Raw genomic sequence first — 11,105 nt, 5'->3', positions numbered from 1 at the left:
TTTGGCTGCTCTAATTTGTAAGTTTTAAACCAGTTTAAGCTCCTCCCAGTTGACTCTCTCTGAGGCGAGCTTCCTTCCTGTTCCCCTCGCTGCTGTGTCCCCACAGTGTTGGTTTGTTTTATTATCCACACTGAGTGCACAGGTCATGTGACGGGTGGCCCCTGGAGCTGCTCCAGGGTCTCTGGGAGCTGGAGTCCACTCTCCAAAGCACTGGGTTTCTTTCCAGTGACGGCGCAGCCACAGCTGAGTTTTTTCACCAGGCGACAAACCACCACGTCTGTGAAGAAGTAACAGAAGTCCTGAAAGTCCATCCTGAGAGAGAACTGGAGCAGTTAGCATATTTTGACTTTTAAAAAAGAGGACATTTGGACTGACCTCAACATACTCAAAGTACTCAATGTTTTTGTGAATCTACTTTGTAACGGCAAAATATAATATAGTAAATAAATAAGTTGTTATTGTCCATAAGGTTTAACACTAGCATGCCCAAGGTTTTCTTACTCCTGTTGCCCTGCCCAGAGGCCGCCAAATGACACTGATTTGCAACTCAGTGGGCCACCTCTCTTATGTAAATGCACCCATTCGATCGGAATGTGCAGCTGGGCAGTGACAAACTTTGGGGGTTGGTGTAAATGATGGCCAGTGTTGAGAAACCAGTTTCTCCCAGGTCAGGGGTCTGCAACCTTTACTCTCAAAGGAGCCATTTTGTCAAATCTCACTTGGATTAAAGTCCTTCTGGAGCCGAATAAAATACCTTCTCAATGAAGACAATTCGGTGTATAAATTTTTATACAGTTAAAATAATATTGAATAATTTCATGAATTATTGGATTTGAAGGGCTAGGAAATATACCTTGATTTGCTAATTTCTTGCAATTTATCAAGCGTGTACCTTAAGCCGGCATGTTCACAGTTAAATAAATCTGTCCCCACACAATGAAAATCTCTAATTTCTTCCAGAATAGTGTTTTTGTTGGTTTAGTTGTCTTACTAGGGAAGCTGTAGAAGTTACAGGAGGTGAAGTAAGAAGGTGGCAGAGTTATTGCACAATGTGATTTATTTTCAGGTTAACTTTGTTTTTCCATAATTTTATTTGAACTTAATGTCATTAATCATCAATACCGTCTGTAAGAAATATTTCATTATTTTAATATTTTTTCAAAGCTATAGGGAGCCATTGCAAAAGAGTGAAAGAGCCACATGAGGCTCCAGAGCCGCAGGTTGCAGACCCCTGTCCCAGGTAGATGTTTGTTAATCCAAATAATATTATATGGAATTATTGGATAAGAATGGCCAAATTAATATGAGCCATGTGTGTTGTGATCAATTAATAAACCACAATAAATAAAATTAGAAAAAGAAAAACAGTATTCACTCTTTACCTTTATTGTTTTTGAAAAGTGCTTATAAATAAAATGTATTGTTGCTATTTATGGTAAAGCGAGATTTCCGAGTGTGAAAAGGACTGTTTGCTGCAATCTCTGACGTTTGGGGGTCTTTTGTTGCCAACTGCATCACTTCGTACAACCCAGGCAGGCACATCACCATAAATGAGCAACTTTTTCCAACTAAGACTCGCTGCTGTTTCTTGCAATACATTGCAACGAAGCCGGACAAGTTTGGTATCAAGTTCTGGGTGGCATGTGACCTTAAATCCAAGTATGTGTGGAAAATCATCCCATATCTTGGCAAAGACCCCAGTCGTCCACCTGAGGAGAGATTGTCTGAAAATGTGGTGATGAAGCTTATGGAACCGTTTATGGACAAAGGAAGAACTGTTACAACCGACAATTTTTTCACTTCATTGTCACTAGCACGTCGACTGCACAGCTGGAAGACCACCCTCCTTGGCACAGTCAATAAGATTCGCCGGGAGCTTCCAGATTCAGCTAAAAAGAATTTGGCCCGTGAGGAATTCAGCACACAAGTGTTTTCAACCTCCGGTGCCACACTGACTGTTTATGTGCCCAAACGAAAGAAGACTGTCTGCCTCCTCAGTAGCGTGCACAGCGTGGTGGACACTGAGGTTACTCGAAAAAAAAAGCCGAACACAGTCACCAACTACAACAGCATGAAATGCAGTGTGGACGTCATGGACCAGATGGTTCGAAAGTACACTGTGCGTTCAGGAACACGGCGTTGGCCAGTCGCTGTGTTTTACAACATGATTGACATTGCAGCGCTGAACGCACATGTGCTTTATCAGGCATGCACTGGGGTCAAGGAGAGAAGGGTGGACTTCTTGCTGGAGCTTGCAAATGAGCTTGCCCGGTCTCTAATGGCAGCCAAGGAGGTGAATGAGCAAAACCTTCAGCAATAACCACCCACACCTGATGTGGGGAAAAGGGCATTGTGCCAGGTGAAGTGTTGCTGCAGGAAAAACCGTGCCACCAAGCGTTGTATGTATTGTGACAAGTTTGCATGTGGCAAATGCATAAAGGAGGTGTGGCAGTGCCATAAATGTTCACAAAATCTCTATTAAATAAATTTCGCCAAGAATGCAAACAAACTGTGTTGACGTCTCACTATTACTACTTACTACTTTCTGTCGCAAAAGTTGAAATATAAGTTGCAACTTCTATGTAGCTGCTGTGTGGGAAACACAAAGGAGAATACAAAAGGTCTTTGTGTCCTGAAACCTACCCAGCCACCCCCCCACCCTAGCTGAGGGGGGAGTAGTGGCCTCAGTAACATAACAATGGTCACAAGCTGAGTTGTTCACACCCGCCATCTGACACCAGCTTGGACTTTAAAGGTATAGGTGTCAAATGACACCTCTCTGGTCATGCTAGTGTTAAATTTATTTCTTTATAACAAATACTTGAAGACTGAAGTCACTCCCCTTTATCATGTCTTATTACAATCTGTCCTTGAAAAATCTCATGTCTACCTTCTTAAAATCTGTCATTCATTGAAACAATGAGAAACATCTAGAAATGAAAAAAAGAAAAAAAACTCAAGGTTTACAGAATATTAAATAATCATTATATACACTTCAATAAATGACAGTGAAAGTTTACATCACATCGTCTAATGCTGACTGAGCTTTATTCTGTCTGTTGTCTGTGGAGACGAGGAAATGATGAGGTCTAGACCAGAAGAACTTTCTACATTCTCCCAGTGGCTCCTTCACTTTCAAATCCCTCTCTGAACCTCCATGGAGGTTTGATCATCCAGAATGGTCTTCCTGCTGATATTTATTAAATAAATCCACCAGTATTCACAGGCTGCCAAGTTTCAGAAAATGATAAGAGTGAGATTTTAGTGACACGATAAGTTCTGGGAAGAAAAACATGTCCTTTTTTAACATGACTTTGTCCTGTTTTAACGTTGATTTCTACCTTCAGAATGATGTCATCACCTCCATACCAGCAGCTCTCCCTGCACTGTGGCCTCCTAATGCTAGTTTTAATCAACCACAAATTACAAATGAAAACTAACAAGAGTTTTGACAAAATACATTTATTAGTCAATATTTCATATCAACAACTGTCCATCATTTATCTGGGGACATGTCTCATGTTGTAGGTGTTTATCACAGATGTTGATGATGACAGAGGCAGGGGGCTCCCACTTAAAACACTGTGGCCCAAGGCAGTGCTACCTTTACCTCAGCTCTCCTTGTCTGCAACAGAAAGGACGTCATTAAAAAGATCATCATGTAAAAAACATTCAAACATCTTGTGATTTTCATCCTTTAAGTGATCACATGATCATATGCAGGTGTTATTATATTATAAAATGCTTTAGAAGCACCACTTCAGTCCACATAAAGCTACAATCTGGAATAACAGCTGTATTTTATACAAGAGGAAAACTTTATTCTTTAAAGATTGGATTGAAAAGGGACAATAATACATTTAATGGATGACAATGGTAATATTTACAATCATTGTGATTTTAAAGATAAATGTTCTCAGAAACAACATTCATTAGTAGTCAAAGTCAAAGTCAGCTTTATTGTCAATTCTTTTGCATGCACAAACATACAAGGGAATCGAGAAGACGTTTCTTACTTCCCACGGTGCAACAGATAAAGTGCTCAGGCACAACAGAAAGGACATTCCTATACTAAAGGTAGACATACAATTTTTACAACAGATAAACATTTACTAATACTAAAACTAATACTAATATATAAATACTAAATACTAATACTAATATATAAATACAGTGTGTAGGTGGGAGTAGCAGCATAAGTTTCTATATAGTTTGTTATGATAGTGCAAAGGCAAAACGGTCTTGGCAGCATAAAAAATTCTGTATATACAGTAGTAGTGCAAGAGTGATAGTGCAAAGAGCAGTCAGTAAAACAGTAATAAATAACAGCATTTTCAGTCTTTATGGTATGAGTTTGACAGGTTGTTGTTTTTTTTTTTTTTTTTTTTTTTTTTTGCTATTTTGGTGGGGGGGATTTCAGCTGGTGGATATGACTGAGGTGACAGAGGGGAGGGAGTTCAGCTTCCTGACAGCTTGGTGGATGAAGCTGTTGGTGAGTCTGGTGGAGCGGGCCTATACCTTCTCCCAGAAGGCAGGACGCTGAACAGACTGTGTGCGGGATGGCTAGCGTCTCTCACAATCGAGGTAGCTTTTCTGGTGAGGCGGGTGATGTATGTGTCTTGCAAGGAGGGGAGTGGGGCTATTCCTATTATACAGTATTCATCAGTATCCACAAAGATCAATAAACTGTTCATTGGAAGTTATTGTTTTTAGACACTGTTATTTATTAAACTATGTTTTCATCTTCAAGTAAAGAGACAAATATTATTTTCAAACTATTAGAAAACAGATATTATCAAAATTAAGACAAATATTTATAATTTCTTTTATTACCTAAAATGAAATAGATTAATTCTAAAACAATGAATGATGTTTATCCATGTAAATATATTTTTAATAATTAGGTTTAATATGGATGAATACAGCTGCATGTTTAGTCAAACTAATAATGAAACTCAACAACACGTCTTTTTTTCCTGTTCTGTGGTGAAGAGGTTTTAGGAAAGAATTGATGATTGGCTGCTCACACACACTGTGATACCTGGCTTTGATTAGCATTTGGTTATATTTGCTTTTATTTTGAAGGACCAGGATGTGGAATTTATATGTAGCAATTTGATGATATTTGACAAACATTTGATACATAAATGTAGATTTTAAAAATATCCCAAATGTTAAAGCTTTTAAAAGTATTGAAGTGATTGAAAACATTACAAAACAGGAGAGAAAGTTGTAATGTACCCCTGTTATTATTATTATTATTATTATTATTATTATTATTATTATTGCTGCTTGGATAAGTGGATTGGTGTGATGTTTGTATATGAATGTAGACTGTACACACTGATCAAAAGACAATACACAACATTGACAATCATGATAGAAACAGAAAAAACTAAACTTAAAACTAAAATAATTAATTTAACAAAAGGTTTAGAACAGACACATTTTACATAGTTTATAAACATTTTCAACTCATTTAGAAAATGTAAAAACAGCTTCATTTTAAAATATCTACATTTGTGTTTTACTAAAAAAAAAACTTCATAAATCCATAACATATTTGTGTATTTATATGTACAAAAAAACTCAATTGTCTTACTATAAATATAAATATCACAAAACCAACAGTTACTCAATGTTAAACATTTAATGTACGAAATCACTACATGTGTAGATATTATTTAAAAATACTTTCTTGAGTCTTCAGCAAACACAAATATATCATTAGAATATTTTTACTGAAATCAGAGGGAATAACTTTTAAAATATAGTTTATTTTCAAAGGAAGAAGAAAATAATTTTGTTTCAATGCTTGTTTAAATAATTTACTTTCCTTAAAAAATAAGTAATAAAACATATTTTTTTAAAAAATAAGGTAAAAGCAACTGTAGATTTAATGTGATCTACAGTGATTTTACTGTCAATGCTTGTACAATATTAATCTACAATATGTATTGTTTCTGAGAACAAACCAAACATAATTTAATCATAAATAAATCAACAAATTTCCTCTGAAATCTATTAAATCATCCACAGACCAAATCCTTCAGTCTGAAACTACTTTATTCACTCTTAAATCACCATTAAACACATTTATTCTATAAAAAGTTGATTGTGACGTCAACACAAAAGTTGAGTGGTTGCCAGGTCGATTTTTTCCCGCTCATTGTGAGATTATAAAATAACTAACTTAGTGATCAAACAGTTTAACGTTGGTTAAAGGTGATATTTATCCTTTATTTGGATGATGAACGGATGGTTTTTGGAACGTTTCTGTGGATATTCAACATATTTCATGCGGGGAATCGTCGGTTGTATCTGGCAACCAGCTAGAGTCAGGAACAAAGCAGTGAAATGGAGGACGGACAGAGCTGGATGATGACTACCGTTAAACTAGAAGAAGAAGAAGAAAAGGAACAAATATTAAGGAGGGAAGTGAAGCTGAGTATGAGTAAGACGGACAGTGATGATGATGATGATGAAGGCTGCAGGAGGAAAGCTGTGCTGGAGGAGCTTCGTCATCCCGACCATGTGTGGGACGGAATGTTTGCTCCAAAGATGGAGAAAAGCGGAAGAAGAAGAAACGGAGGAGTTTTCAGATGTGTGCTCTGTGAAGGAAGAGGTTAGAACACTCCGTGTGTTTCCATTCATTCACTCACTCACTCACCACATTCATCCGCTGTTACACACACACTGGAGACTAGTTTAACTGGTGACCCACTTCATTCACACTCACCTATCAATATGTGACGATGTAAAGGTGGAACAACCTGTGTGTACTCAGTGGAACACAGAGAACAAACTACAGAAAAACACACTTTATGTTAATGAGCTAAGGAGTGGGCAGGGACCGTCTACAAAGTCACACCCCCAAAGGAAAGCGTCAACAATAAACACCAATAACCCTGTGGATAGTCTTTATTAGGGCTCTCTATTTACTACAGTAAATATACTTTATCTGATTTATGTTTTCATAAATATCCAGTATTAATGTCATTAATTAGTAATAACTAAAAAATAACTGTACTACCCTGAAAACAACAACCTCTAAGTACTACAGAAGAATTATTAACAAAGATACAGTTTATTATTTTTTATTTTATTATTGTTTTATTTAAAGTTTGTAAATAACCAATACTGTAATTAATAGTAATTTCATCTATTATCCTGTAAACCAGGTTTCTCAACTGGTCTCACCCTGGACCCACATTTTGCCACGGTCCATTAAATCACGACCCACTTTTTTTTAGAACTCAACCACCAATTTAGTCTTTCAAAAATAGCTGTCGACAACACACATGTATAATATTTTAAAAATATAAATCTATATATTTTCCTGTGCAACATGCATTTAATTTGCATAAATTAAAAAAAACAAAACATTTTTTTTTAACAAGAATTATTTGTTTATAGTCAGTATATTTCACTTATTATTGTGCTGTAGGAAGTTTGATTTCAAGTAATTTAATCTATTAATCAGTCATTTTTGCTTATTTAAACCCTTAGAATATTTATCAGGACCTTCTTATTTTAGGATTTAACATATTTTTTCAGATTTATTATTTAGTAAATTTACTTGCTGCATTTATTTATTTTTTTTTTTTTTTTATTCAGTTCATTTCCGACATGGTTGCAAACACAGAAATTCATTTTGACATTCAGATCATTGTTTTTTTTTTTTTTTTTTTTTTTTTTTGTCCTTTTGCATGCCGGAAAGGGCGACGGAAAAAAGCATTATGCTTATCCAGATCCGTCCCCTATTTTGATCACAGATAATTTTGCATCAAACTTCGTTTCTTCCCTTGTCAAACATTCTCATCTTTTTTTTTTGTGATGTGTTCTCTTCTCAGTCATTGTTTCTGTTGTTACTCCTCTCACTGTCCTTTTTTCCGTTTCTCCTCGAGCTTTCTTTTCCAGTCGTTGTTTACGTTCCTCCAACTCTCCAAACGAAAAGTTTCTTCTTCCTCAGCTTACAATCCATCCGAAGGCACATGCACATATCCATACCCACGTCTCTTTAATTGTTTTCATAATATTCTCTTTTTTTTTCTCTTAGTAAATTGTTGACTTTGTTTTCTGTATTTTTTATAGCGTACTTCTGCTTTTAATGTTTTTCTGTTATAAATTTTTTATATAATATGTTTTTCTTTTTGCATGCGTTAGATTTTCTTATTAATCCATGGTACGTTGTTTGTTATTTGTTTCAAAGGGCAGCATTTATCGTAAATTGTCGTTATTGTGTCTGTAAATGTATCATATGCTACGTTCACGTCTTCTTCATTGATAACACTTTCCCACGTCTCTCTTTTTATCTGTTGTTTAAAGTTTTCTAGTTGTTTTTCTCCTTCCAGTCTTCTGTATGTCTGTGTGTTATGATTTCCAAGGTTCCTCTTTTTTTTAGTGTTTAGTATCATAAATATTGGTAAATGATCAGAGATGTCATTTATTAATATACCACTGTTTAGATCTGTGTTTTGTATGTTTGTGAAGATGTTGTCTATCAGTGTTGAGCCATTTGTGTACATGTAATTTGTAAAGTCTTCAATGTGTGTATTTTTTAATGGATTTAGAATATTTATATTGAAGTCTCCACATATCAGTAATTTCTTATTTTAATGTCTTCTATCATTTTTAGTTAGTTTCTCATTAAATATGTCTATTTTACAGTCAGGTGCACGATACAAACAACAGATTATTATCTTACGTCCTTCTGGACTTGTAATTTTCACTGTTATACATTCCATCACTTCTTCCACGGTTAGACTCATCGATTCTATAATTTCCATCTCAATATTTTCTTTTATGAATAGTGCCACCCCTCCTCCTGGCTTATGTAATCTGTTCTTATAGACAAATTTATATCAAGCTAGAATCTGAGCGAGCACTAAAGCCCGCCTCCTGACAATCAGTTCTCTTAGAAAACAAGCTGTCCAATAAAAGGAGGATCATTGTGAACACGTCTGTGTGTGAATCTGATGTGATGCTGACAGGAGAGAGAATATTTATCCTTTATTTACCATCACATCCTATAGGAAACATATAGATTTATATCTACATTAGTCAGCTGATAAAACCTCATTCATACATTCATTCATGTATTATGTTGGTGACACAGAGAGCCTCAGTTCTGTTGATATTATAAAATATAAATATTGTCCACCTTATGATGTAGACCAGGGCCGGCCTTCTCGCACATTGTGTTCTTTGATTTTAAGATTTGTGTTACTGACTAGTAAACTAGTAGTAAACTAACAGAAAGTAGAAATGTCCTTGTCCTGCACCATTGTTGTTATTGTTCCCTTGAGACATTTACACTATACCTGTAGGTGTTGTATTATAATATAGTGCATTATTCTAAATGTTAAAATATAAAAATATTAAAAAAATGTTCAATGATTTGTTGTGTCACAGAATTGCATTGTTCTGTCTTGATATTTAAAGTAAATACATGCTAATCACAACATTAATTCTAATGAAATTTGTCTGCTATATGTTGTCGCCACTAAAATGTAGTATTTTTTTTCTAGATCATCATCAACTCAGGTTGATCCAGGCTGATTAAAACCATCCCATCTGAGCTGGGACATGAACTGATCCATTTATTCACACATTAGTTCTTCTAATGTCTTTAAACACTTTTATTGATACACACAGACCTGGTCAGAGCAGGTTACACTCCCAGTTAGGATCATGGAAAATAACATTTGCTCCATCTCAGTATCTGGTTTAGACTTTTTTTAGACCTGTGTCCTGGATATGATGGGTTCACGAGGTGAACAGTACTCAGCCATGTTGGGAAGTCCAGAAATCACACAGCATTTCACCCAATCATTGTGGTCCATGCCAGAAAATACCACAGACCAAGTATTTGTAGTGTAGTCATAGCACTCAACAATTCTGTTTCCTGTGCTACAAGAGACAACAAAGATCTTCCTGTTCATCACTGCAATGTCAAAGTTCCTGTGTCTGTGGACCATTTCAGGGACATCGTACCAGGTGTTGGTCACTGGGTCATAAGCCTCAGCAGACCTCAGATATCTGGACCCATCGCTTCCTCCAACTGCAAAAATGTGGCCCATATATGCAATGACTTTAAGTCCATAGCGAGGTGTTCCCATAGGAGTGATCAGTGTCCACTGGTTGGTGTCTGGGTTGTAATACTCAGCAGTATTCAGTGATCTATTACTACATCCTCCACATATGTAAATCTTGTTGTTCAGTGTGGTGCAGCTGGCGCTGAACCTCTCTTCATTCATTGATGCAATGAACGTCCACTGGTTGATGTCGGGCTGGTAGCGTTCAGCAGTTCTTAGTGAGGTCCAATCATCCCTGTAGCCTCCCATAGCGTAGATGTATCCCTTTAGCACGGTAACACTCATTAAGGCCCGTGACTCCTGCATTGGTGACATCTCCTGCCAAGTGTGTGTGACTAGGTTAAACCTCCACACTCTGTTAAAGGGGTTGGTCCATCTTAAACCACCACCCACAATGTAGAAGCATCTACCAAGGAAGACAGTGCTGTAGAGGAATAAGTGAGTCATGGGATTCTCCAGACTAGGATGAGTGTGAACTGTGATCCAGCTGTTAGTTCTGTAGTCAAAGGCCTCTATGGTCTTAGAATATAATCTAAACATCAGTAAGACGGCATTTGGCAAGCGACGGCAAAACAAGGTGTTGTTTATCCCAGACTCAGAGCAGAGTAACGAAGGTTGAGACATGACTTTAAGGGTATCAGAGACCAAGAGGTGGGACTCAGGGTTTGTTTTTACCACATCATTGTTAAGCACATTGTCTGTGATGTAACTTTTGTCCATCAGCCCCAGTCGTACCTTTGGTAACAGAGTAGAAATGGCTCCCTGTCGTTCCTCAGGCATGTGGTTTATCCATCTTAAAACACTTTGATAAACTGTGCTCTCCTGGGTCACAGTAAGGTCATCCTGACCCAGGATATCAGCCAGCTCCTGCACCTCAAGCTGCAAAAACTCTTCACAGAGTGAAACCTCCTCAAAATTCTCACAGATAAAGTGAAAGGCCTCATACTTCAGTTGAAACAAAATGTGAATATTCCAGGATTTTGCAAACTGCCACAGCCCAATGCAGTT

The 11,105-nt window shown here is 36.7% G+C and overlaps 1 protein-coding gene and 1 long non-coding RNA gene across 2 annotated transcripts in view; both read left to right on the top strand.

Moving 5' to 3' along the window:
- Positions 1 to 11,105, top strand: part of LOC114459559 (NACHT, LRR and PYD domains-containing protein 3-like) — a 629,510-nt gene that overhangs the window by 340,393 nt on the left and 278,012 nt on the right. The gene's annotated exons all lie outside the window — the stretch shown is intronic.
- The window catches only part of LOC114459576 (uncharacterized), a 264,387-nt gene that overhangs the window by 141,832 nt on the left and 111,450 nt on the right, over positions 1 to 11,105 (top strand). The window lies entirely within an intron of this gene.

Source organism: Gouania willdenowi, unplaced genomic scaffold (assembly GCF_900634775.1).
Source record: "Gouania willdenowi unplaced genomic scaffold, fGouWil2.1 scaffold_32_arrow_ctg1, whole genome shotgun sequence".
In the NCBI taxonomy this organism is placed as follows: domain Eukaryota; kingdom Metazoa; phylum Chordata; class Actinopteri; order Blenniiformes; family Gobiesocidae; genus Gouania; species Gouania willdenowi.
Note: the sequence above shows the minus strand (reverse complement) of the source record. Positions and strands in the feature narration are given on the sequence as shown.